This window comes from Galeopterus variegatus, unplaced genomic scaffold (genome assembly GCF_000696425.1).
Source record: "Galeopterus variegatus unplaced genomic scaffold, G_variegatus-3.0.2 Scaffold167, whole genome shotgun sequence".
Lineage (NCBI taxonomy): Eukaryota > Metazoa > Chordata > Mammalia > Dermoptera > Cynocephalidae > Galeopterus > Galeopterus variegatus.
In genome coordinates this window covers 841,701-853,157 of record NW_007726278.1, presented here as the reverse complement: position 1 = coordinate 853,157, position 11,457 = coordinate 841,701, and the positions used below count along the sequence as shown (strand labels likewise).

The 11,457-nt window shown below is 36.7% G+C and overlaps 2 pseudogenes; one reads left to right on the top strand and one right to left on the bottom strand.

The window, feature by feature from the left end:
* Positions 1–5,949: 5,949 nt before the first annotated feature.
* Positions 5,950–6,401, bottom strand: LOC103610758 (annotated as a pseudogene).
* Positions 6,402–6,842: 441 nt separating this feature from the next.
* Positions 6,843–11,457, top strand: part of LOC103610746 — a 9,789-nt pseudogene continuing 5,174 nt past the window's right edge.

Genomic DNA, 11,457 nt, shown 5'->3' with positions numbered 1-11,457 from the left:
ATCCATTGCCGGTCACGAAAAAAGACAAAAAGACAAAAAAAAAAAAAAAAATTTAAAAACCTCAAAAAAAATGCTCTACAATCTTAAGATAAAGAGAAAACTACACCTACGCATGTGATAGTTAAACTGAAGAAAACCAAATATAAAGAGAAAAATCTTAAAAACAGGAGATAAAAATAAGGCATCACCTTCAAAGGGGCAATGAGTTTGAAATGAGTTTGAAAGGCAAGTTTTCAAAAGAAACTGGGAAGTCAAAAGACAATGAAATGACATTTTTAAAGTGCTTTAAGAAAAAAGAACTTGATATCAGTAAAAATAAAGATGTTATCAACTAAAATGCATTAAAGATCTAAAGATAAGACCAAAAACTATAAAACTCCCAGAAGAAAACATAAGAGAAAAGCCTCATGGCATTGGATTTGGCAATGATTTCTTTGCTATGACACCAGAAGCATAGCAATAAAAGCAAACTAGACACATAGGACTACATCAAACTTAAAAATGTCTATATATCAAAGGACACAATTAACAAAGTGAAAGGCAACCTACAGAATGGGGAAAAGTATTGGCCAATCATGTATTTAATATATCCAGAATATATAAAGAACTCCTACAACCTCAAAACAAAAATGGGCAAAGAACTTGAATAAACATTTCTCCAAAGATGATATACAAATAGCCGATGAACTTATGAAAAGATGCTCTACATCACTAATCATAAAACTCAGAGTAGGCATCAGAAAGTACACTCTTTTAAATCAGGAACAAGACAAAGATGTGAATTTCCTAACTCTTATTCCATATCTTCTATATGGGATAATAAGAAAAGTTGTGAAAAGTATAAGATCTAAAAAGGAAAATCTAGTTGTTATTAAACACCATGATTACCTATATAGGAAATCTAACGGAACCACACCATTAAAATTAATAAGAGAATTCATCAAGGTTGTAGATTATAGGATCAGTATACAAAAACCAACATTCCTGTATATCAGAAATAAACAAGTTGAAAATGCAATTTTTAAAAAAAATGTATGAAATAGTGAGAAAACTATAAGGAATCTTGGAATGTACCTAACAAATGATGTTAAAGTTCTTTAGAAAGAAAATTATAAAAATTTATTTAAGTACGTAATATGAAGACAAAATGCTCATGAATGAAAAGACTCAATTTTTTTTTTTTTTTTTTGGCTGCACAGGGATCCGATCCCTTGACCTTAGTGTTATGAGACCATTCTCTAACCAACTGTGCTAAAGATGTCATTTCTTTCTGTATTAATTTACCCAGTCAATGCAGGTTCTCTATAAATCTTGACAGTTGTATATGTATGTGTGCATAATTTAAAAGGTGAATGTTAAAATTTAAATGGAAGAGTAAAAATGTAAGAACTTCCAAGACAAATTTGAAAAATGAGGGACTTTCCCTCATTATTTTTTCATTATTATATCAAGATTTAGTATAAAGTTTTAGTGATTGTAACAACATGACATTGGCACAAAGTTATAAGCAGAGACCAATGGAACAGAAAACAGCCATCTGCCTATGGTAAGTTGGTATGTGACGGCATTAGAAATCAGTAAGATGGAATATTCAATAAATAGTGCTGAAACAATTGGCTAACTACATAGAAACATTATAAATCCTTACCTCAACTGTAAACAAACCACATTCCAGGATTAAATTCTACATTTGAAAAGCAAAAATAAAAACTTTTAACAACAAAAAAAATAATGTCTTTTGATTTCAGGAGGGATTTCTTATGTTAGATACAAAGAGCAACTGCCCTAAAATAAAGTGTTTGCTATTTGTGTGTTATCAAAGAAATCCTTTTTAAACATATTTGGCATATTTGGCCAAGTGTCTTTTTTAAAAAAGACACTTTTCATCACCACAATAAAATTAGAACATTTTCATCACCCTGTGGCTAATATGATAGAAGTTTACAAGTACTTGTGTTTCACGTAATAGTTCAGGGTAGATAGATGAACTATGCTCTGTGAAGCCATCCTAGAGACCCAGACTAGTTGGGTAGCTTTGTTATCCTCAACATGTACCTTGTAAGATTGCTCTAGATTGTAACATGCCAATGTGAAGGAAGGTGAGGAGAGAGTGGTTGAATGCTCAATATCTTAAGACCTATATGCAGAAGCAGCACACATTACTTCCAGAATATTCCATTGTGGGCAACTTTGATGCAGAATACCATGCAATGGTATCAATCCCTGGGAGAGGAACATCATGCACTGGTTACTAATAGATCTGCAACATAACCAGTGCCATCTTAGACAAGCCCAATTACAAAATGGTGCCTTCCACCTCTTCCTCTCCCCTCCCCCATTCTCTCTTACAAGAAGCCTCATGGTTTCGGAGAAAATGAAACTTTTGGAGTTTCCACTTGCATAGAACTCTCCATCCCCATGACCTAACTCAAACCCCACCCTGGAATTACATCACCGAGCTCTTGGCACCAACATACCAATATAAGCTCTACCACCCCCACACCTGGTGCTGTCCCCATTTTCAGGGCAGCCCTGGGCTGCCTGCCACTTTGAGCACAGCCCGGCAGATTTTCTTCCTTTAATAAAGCTTGAATGGTACCTGGCATCTCGGCTCACTTTCTTTCAGTTACCAATCCCAGGGAAGGACACAAAACATCTCACAATTTCTGCTGAGATTTTCTAAATCTGGTAGGTTCCTGGGTCTAGCAGCAGGCTTTACATAAACCTTTCTTCCAGAATATGAGTCTGGTGAGACAAAACACTCACATGACAAGACAGACAGAGCAGCTTCATTACTAACAGATAGCCAGCAAGGATAAACAGGAGCCTAGGATCCATGGACAGCCTGTCTCCCAAGCTCCAGGAAAGCTGCCAAAGGTAAATGGAGTTTCTTCTGTCTGTGTCCCACTGAGCAGCCCTGCAGTTGAGGAAACTGAAAAGCAGTCATCTTTGAGTTTTAAACCCTGGGGGATAGGTGGATCACAATGCTCGAGCATTTCAGGACATTCTGTTCTAGGAAGAATGAAGACAAAGCATGGGCTATTCTGGACAGTCCTTCCTTATTTCAGGATGTTGCATTCTTTGTACATTCAACCTGAGAATGGCAGGCAAGAGGGGAAAGAGCTGGGTTAGTCAAGGTCATTTGGGGACATGCCTTCCTGTAGCAACTTAGTCACCAAGCTGCAAGGGAGGTGTGGAAATATAGCTTAGCTGGGTATCCATATGTCTAGCTCCAACTATTATTGTGGAAAAAGGAGAGAATGAAGTTTGGTGGACAACTAACATGGCTCTGCGAAACTACACTAAAATTAAAAATTTTTTCTTAATAAAAGACACTTTCAAAAAATCAAATAATCAGAGAGCTGGCCAGTTAGCTCAGTTGGTTAGTGTTCGGTGTTATAACACCAAGGTCAAGGACTTGGATCCCCATACCGAACAGCCATCAACAAAATAAAAAATAAAGATAAAGAAATAAGTACTGAAACCAAAAACTAGGAGAAATTATTTGCAAGGAATATTGGTATCAAAAATATATACACACTCTACAAGAAAATGAACAGACAGCCAAACAGAAAAATGATTAAATGGTCATTTCAAAGAAGAGGAAATTACAATGGAAAAATGACAATTATACTTGGTAGTAATCAGAGAAATGCAAATTAAACCAACAGGAGATACTCTTTCACACCCACCAGACTGTTAAAAATTAATATATTTGATAGCCTGAGTTATTTAAAAATGTGGAAAAATTGGAACTCTTCTTCAATGTTGATGGGAACATAGGCTGGTATAACTTCTTTGGAATTTTCAAAGAAATTTAAAAATACATAAAATGGCAGCAAGTGCTGATTGCTAATTGTTTACCACAATACCAGTATCTGTTCTTCCTTACAAACGCAATTTCTAATTTTTAGCTGGGTACAAAGCCATCCAGACTAAAGACTACAGTTTTCATTCTCTCCTGCAGGTCGGTATGGCCATGTGGCTAAGTTCTAGTCAACTTCTAGTACACAAATGTCTGCTATATAGGAATTCTTACACATCTGCACCATGAGACATGTTCAAGGATTCATAGCATCACTATTTGTTATAGCAAATAGTGCAAATCTGTTACTCAACAGGAAAGTGAATATGTAATTTGTGATTTATCCATACAATGGAAAATCATACATCATTTAAAATTAATGAACTGCATTTATATGATCAGCATGGACATCAAACATAATGTATGAAGAAAGTACATTTCAGAATGATATATGCAGTGTAATATTATTGAAATACTACTCAGCCATAAAAAAAGAATGAAATTCTGCCATTTGCAGCAACATGGATGAGCTTGGAGAAAATTGTTAAGTTAAATAAGCCAGGCACAAAGAGAAATACCCTATGTTCTCACTCATATGTGGGAGCTAAGAAAGAGAACAAAACAAAACAAATAAACAGTAATAATAAGTTGAACTGTCAAAAGGAGAGAGAATAACTATGATTATTAGAGGCAGGAAAGGGAAACGGGGAGGGAGATAGTAAGAGGCTAGTCAATGGACACAAAATTATAGCTAGATAGGAAAAATAAGTCCTATTGGTGTACCATTGGCCAGGAATCTATAATTAACAATGATTTACTGCATGTTACCAGAGGACTAGAAGAAAAGACATCAAATGTGCATGTAACAAAGAAATGAATAAGTTTTGCAATGATGAATATGCTAATTATCCTGAATAGATTAGCACATATTGTATACATGTATTGAAATATGACTCTGTACCCCATAAATATGTACAATTAATATGTTTCAACAAAAAATTTTAAAAGAATTTTGAAACATAAGACAATAGCGAGCCTGTAGTGAAAGTATAAAAACAGGCTTGAGAATAATACACACTAACTAGGATAGTGGTTATTACCTCCATGCAGGTAAGGTGGGTGCAGGTAAGGTAGGAATTTTAGTTGTATCTATAACATTTTCTTTCTTTTTTTTTTTAAAGGTGATATGAAGCAAATATGGCAACATGTTAATATCATTGGGTATATTTAATTTTTTAAATATTTTCTATATATTTGAAATAATTCATAATTATAAGATTTTAAAGTACTGTAGAAGCACCATAACTTAAACTGTTAAGCTCTTGAAATGAGTGCTTAACAGCTAACTTATTTTTAATTTAAAAAACTATTTTAGTTGAACAATTTTAATCAAGTTAATAATAAGCAGTAAAAGTGCATATTTTTAAAATAAGTAGTAAAAGCCCTGTGGAGTAACATTTATAAAGCAAATGTATTTCACAGGGCCTAGCTTCCAAGACCCTGTAATTTCAGATATGGCCTAACTTTTTAAAATTACACATAGAAATGTTAAGCTTGCAAAAGACAGGAAACTTTCCCCAGGTTAAAGTCTCTGTTGTAGATAAAGAATTGTAACACAGCAAAATTGCTGGCTCAAAGGGCAGATGTCCTGGGTACAGGTTAACCTATTGATTGATATGTTGAGAAAGTTACTTGATTGTTATGTAAACATACTGAGGCAATTGCTGTAGGAAAAGAAAGCGTTTGCTAAGAACAAGCTTTTGTTGGTAGATCTACTTAACCTTTTACAAATTGCATTATGGAATTTCACTTTGTTTATTTCACTGATGTTACTAGTTTCCATTTGTTAAAACTATACTTAGCCATAATTCTGCCCATGTCCTTGTGTTCTTTGTAATGATTAAATCAATTGAATTTTCTTGTGAAACTTCTTTGTCTTTTCAATAAAAGGGAGAGGCTAACTTTGAATCAGGGCTGTCACATTCAGTTTTCTCCTCCTTATAGGGAAATTACTGAAGTGCAGTCCTTCCGGGCTTCTCAATGCATTCATAGTGCTTTGAGTAATTGAGTAATTCTTTTCTATGTCTCCATTTCACAGGGGGAAGTGTAACAAAGCCCCATATTTTACATGTTTAAATTGTTTTTTATTGTCTGTACTTATAAGGTACTGAAGGTGAGACCCACTCCTGAATCTCCTTTCTAATGATGGAATAAGGTACATATTGTTCTGGAGTGCCACACACATTGAATGTATGGTTTGTTCAAATGAATTCAAGAGCAATAGTTGGTTTTGTTTTTGGAGGATCAATGGTCATAAAGTGAAGCCACTCGTGCCATTTGGGAGACACCATGCTTCTATCCACATCCACGAATGTGCTTTTTTTTACATTCATTTCAGTTGTATGTTTATATAAACCATTGGTGACAGCCATAAAATTGCTTGTTGTCCTTACAGTATTTTTCTATACTTGCTTTCCACCACTAATGTACTAACCCTTACATCATATGGCCTGAAGAAAATTTGTAGGTAGCCTAGGTGGTCACTGTGGCTACTGACCTGCAGCAGCCCATGCCTCAGCACCAAATGGATCTCCATTTTGTCTGGCAGGTCCTGCCTCCTGGGTGGGTAACAGTTAATTTAGCTATATAGTATGCAAAAGTAAGATGAGGCAAGGAAAAAATTGATGAGACAAAAGATAAACAATGATCATAATTGAAATAGACAATTCAGAAGAAGCTGTGGGTTTAGGGGGAGAAGATGATTTGTTCAGCTTTGGGTATACTAAAATTCATATTCTACTTATTTTGGGATTTCCTAATGGAGAGATCAAAAAGGCAACTGCAAGTGCAGATCTGTTAAGGAGGCAGTTCACAGCTAGAAAAAGAGACTTGAAAGTCACCTACATGGCCATTGACATCATAGGAGTGGGTGGGATGTTTGCTCCATCCAGTTGTGTTGTGCATCATGCTTCTCTGTTCTGGACTCAGTGCCCAGTGGTCAACACTCAATAGAATCTAAGTAGTAAACATAGGTCCAATGCAAAGTCAGGTAGGTTTACTCCCAAGAACAACAACAACATTTTTTTTTCCATACATAGGTGTATTAGTCCATTTTTGTTAGTTATAACAGAATATCTGAAACTGGACAATTTGTAAATAAATGAAATTTATTTCTTGGCATTTTGGAGGCTGGGAAGTCCAAGGATGAGGGAGAGCATCTGGTGAGGAACCTCTTCTTGGTGGGGGCTCAGCAGATCCCTATGGCAACATAGGCAATCACAATGCAAGAATGGCAAGAGTGTTTCATGTGCTTTCCTTTTAAAGCCACCAGTCTACACCCATGACAACCCATTAAACCATTAACCCATTACTCCTTGAATGGATGAATCCATTCTGGAGGGCATAGTCCTCAGAATCCAATCACCTCTTCGAGGCCCCACCTTTTGAATACAAAAATAAATTTAAAAAATAAAATGAAGCTGGTGTTGTCATATCAAGTAAATAGGCTTTAAGACAAAAAGTATTACTGGGCATAAAGAAGGATGCTAGTAATAAAACACGTGTCAATTTAAATGAATATATAACAAACCTAATTTGTATTCACCTATAGAAATCCCTTATTAGATAAATGCTTTGTACATACTTTCTCCCAACTGTTGGTTAGTCTTTTCATTTTCTAATAGTGTCTGTATTAGTCTGTCTTGTATTGGTATAATAGAATACCTGAGACTGGGTAATTTATAAAAAACGAAAGTTTATTTGGTTTATGATTCTGGGACAACTGTATCTGGCATGGGACTCAGACTGCTTCTACTCATGGTGAAAATGGCAGGCAGCCGGCAGGTACAAGCATATCACATGGCGAGAGGAAGAAAGAGAGAGAGAGTGGAAAGGTGCCAGGGTCTTTTTAAAAACCAGCTATCATGGGAACTAACAGAGTAAGAACTCACTACCCCCACCCACAGAGAGAGTTTAATCAATTCATGAGCGATCCAACCCCATGACTCAAACAGCTCCCAACACTGCCACAAAAGGGATTAGATTTCCACATGCATTTCTGGGGGGACAACACATCCAAACTCTATCACTGTCTTCTTAAAATTAACAACTTTGTTGAATTTTAATCAATATACCATCCAATTTACCTATTTAAAGTGGACAATTCAATTGTTTTTAGTATAATCACAGACTTATGTAATCATCACCACAATAAATACTAAAACATTTTCATCACCCTGTAATCATTAGCAGTCACCCCCTCCTCACAACTCTTCAGTCCTAGGCAACTGCTACTCTCTTCTCTGTATATAGATGTGCCTCTTATAGACATTTCATATAAATGGACTCATATAATATATGATGCTTTGTGACCTGGCTAAGTTTCATCCAATTATAGCATTAGGCTCAAAGTCTAAGATTTTGTGATCTGTATCAGGTCTGGGTGCAGCTCCTTTGGTGTGGCTGCTTGTAACCTATGAACTAAAATTATCGCCACCCCCCTCCAACACACTGAACATAAAATGGTGAGACATAGAAAGGATAACCACAATAAAGAGTCTCATCATAAAGGGGAAGAATGGGAGACACATGACAGACACACGACCATAGCAATTTTGAAATTCAGCTAGGCAAATGTTGCCAGGATCTTCTACTCTGGTGGTAGAGAATGTACCTTGATTAGGACTCTGTTTTTTCCTTGGGAGTGGCTTTTAGTCTACTTTTTCATACTACCCTTGGCTGCAGACTCAGATCCTGGTCAGATCCTTCCCATGGCAGGAGTCATAAGTGTATTTTCCCTGTATTTCTTCTCCACCCTCTTTACACCTCCCATATTTCCAGTGCTCCCACCCCCACCTGTTTAAGAGTCTTTTTAAGTAAGCTCCTGTGATATTCATGCTACGAGAAAAGTAGGCAAATAAAATTACTTATTCTTTTTAATGGTTATTTTAAGGATAGGATTTACACACACGCACACACACACACTTTCAAAACAGCTGAAAATATGATAATATTTACAATCCAGGCTAAACAGTAGGCTATGTAACTGAGAAGACTTACAACACCCTTGGTAAGTAGCTAGTTGAAGAGACTGGAATACCTTGTGTAGTTGGAGCCCAATTAAAACCTACTGTAATTTATATCCTAGAATAATCACACTGGGCCTTCCCTCAAAGCCATTTAAAAGGATGGGGAAAACTGAGAAACACCACCCAATTCAAGTCCTGCAGCACCTTCACTGACATTCTACAATATTCATTCTGTGTTTAGAAAAAAATAAACCTTTCTCCTTCCCCACATCTTCAATTGACTCTCCTTTCTTTCACCTCATGCTTTGTCTTCTACTAGGAAGCAGCAACAAATTTCTGCTCTCAGTAACAGCTTCCCCAATTAGAACTATAACCACTGCATTAAACAAACAAGATTCAAGGGATGTAATTAGAAGGTAATTTTACTTCTGCTCATTGCATCCTTTAAAATTTTTTTGAGAACTCCCCCTTAAACATATGAAAAGAAACACACCTTCACTCATTATAAGTTGCAAATTAAAATTACATTGAGATGTCGTTTCTCGCCTACTAAATTGGCAAAATTCCAAAAGTTTTAAATAGAAACTTTTTAATTGAAACCTTTGGGGGGAAAGGTACTCTTGCACAGTAGGGGTGGGATTTTAAGGGTACAACTTCTATGGATAGTCTTTTAACAAAATTTACCCAAACTGCCAATGCATTTACCTTTGATGCAGCAATTCTATTTTTAGGAATAAGTCCTACAGATATGCCTATGTATGTAATGTGTTTATACACACACATAGGTACACATATGTATACACATACACACACAAGATTTTTCCATTGCATCCATTACTGTTTGTAATAGTGAAAGATTAGATAAAACCCACATGTCCAGCAATAGGGTGCAGGTTGATTAATCCATGGTATATTCATACTACAGAATATATGTAGCTATTAAAGAGAATAAGGAAGATCTCAATAAGTTGATATATAGAAAGATCTCCAGGATATACTTCCAAGTTGAAAAAAAAAAAAAAAAGCAAGGTAGATCATGAAAGATATTCAGGAATCCATCCCCCTAGGAAGCTCTAGTAATCCATCCTTCCACCTAAAAAACGACTAAACTAGCAGGAACTGTTGAACTGTTAGAAGTAACTATTTAGAGGCTCCCCACACTAGACCGGGGCTCACGTCTCTGCAGCCTCCACCCACCAGCCCACCCTACATTTAGCACATCATGTGATCTGGACTCAGATTCTAGGATTCAGTATCCTTGCACTCTGGCCTTCATCCATCCTGTAATGAGAAACTGAGCCAATTCTTTCAGCCATCCTTCGTGTAGTGCCTCATCTGCCCAAGCTCACTACACCACCTCTCACAGTACATCTACTCTCCAGGAAGGAAGAAGAGAAAGGGGCCCTCCAGACCCAAGTGCCCCAGCATATCGAGCCGAGCTGGAGCCGATGGGCGGCGGCCGCACTCAGACCGGAGACTCCGCGCGCTGCCCCCAATTCTCTTCTGAGTCTGCCTGCTCTGTTCATTAGACTGCCCAGTGGAACAGAAGATACTCTGCTCATTTCATCTGATCTGTGGACTGTGAAACCCCCTGCCGCAATGAACAAACATCAAAGAAAAGATACCAGAAATACGAAAAATCAAGAAAGTACACCACCAAAAGATAATAAATCTCAAGCTCTAGATCCTATAGAACAAGAAGCCCTTGAAATGAGGAACAAGGAATTTCAAGTGATAATTCAAAGGAAACTGAATGAGATACAAGAAAATGCAGCTAGACATCATGATGAAATGAGGAAAAGTATACAGGAACTGAAAGAGGAAATGTACAAGGAAATCAATGCCCTGAAAAAAAATGTAGCAGAGCTTGCCAAGGTGAAAAATTCATTCAACCAAATAAAAAACACAACAGAGAGTTTAACCAGCAGGATAGCGGAAGTTGAAGAGAGAGCCTCTGAACTTGAAGATGGACTGATTGAAATAACACAAGCAGACAAGAAAAAAGAAAAAAGAATCAAAGACATTGAAGAAAAGCTGAGAGAGACATTAGACAACCTTAAGCACTCAAATATCCGAGTCATGGGTATTCCAGAAAGGGGGGGGGAGGAGAATGTATTGAAAACATATTCAACAAAATAGTCACAGAAAAATTCCGAGGCATAGGAAAAATCACAGATCTTCAGATCCAGGAAGCTCAACGATCTCCAAACGTATTCAACCCAAAAAGGTCTTCTCCAAGACATGTTATAGTCAAATTGGCAAAACTCAAGGACAAAGAGAGAATCTTAAAATCTGCAAGAGAAAAGTGTCAAATCACCTATAAGGGAGCCGCAACCAGGCTAACATCAGACTTTTCATCACAAACCCTAAAAGCCAGAAAGGAATGGGATGATATATTCAAAATACTAAAAGACAGAGATTGTCAGCCAAGAATACTCTACCCTGCAAGGCTATCCTTCTGAAATGAAGGGCAAATAGTATATTTCTCAGACAAACAAAAACTGTGGGAGTTCACCACCACACGACCATCGTTACAAGAATATTCTCAAGGGAGTACTGGGTTTGGTTCCTGAAAAATAACTACCATTGCCATAAAAACCCAAGAACAATCTAAACCCACAAGTA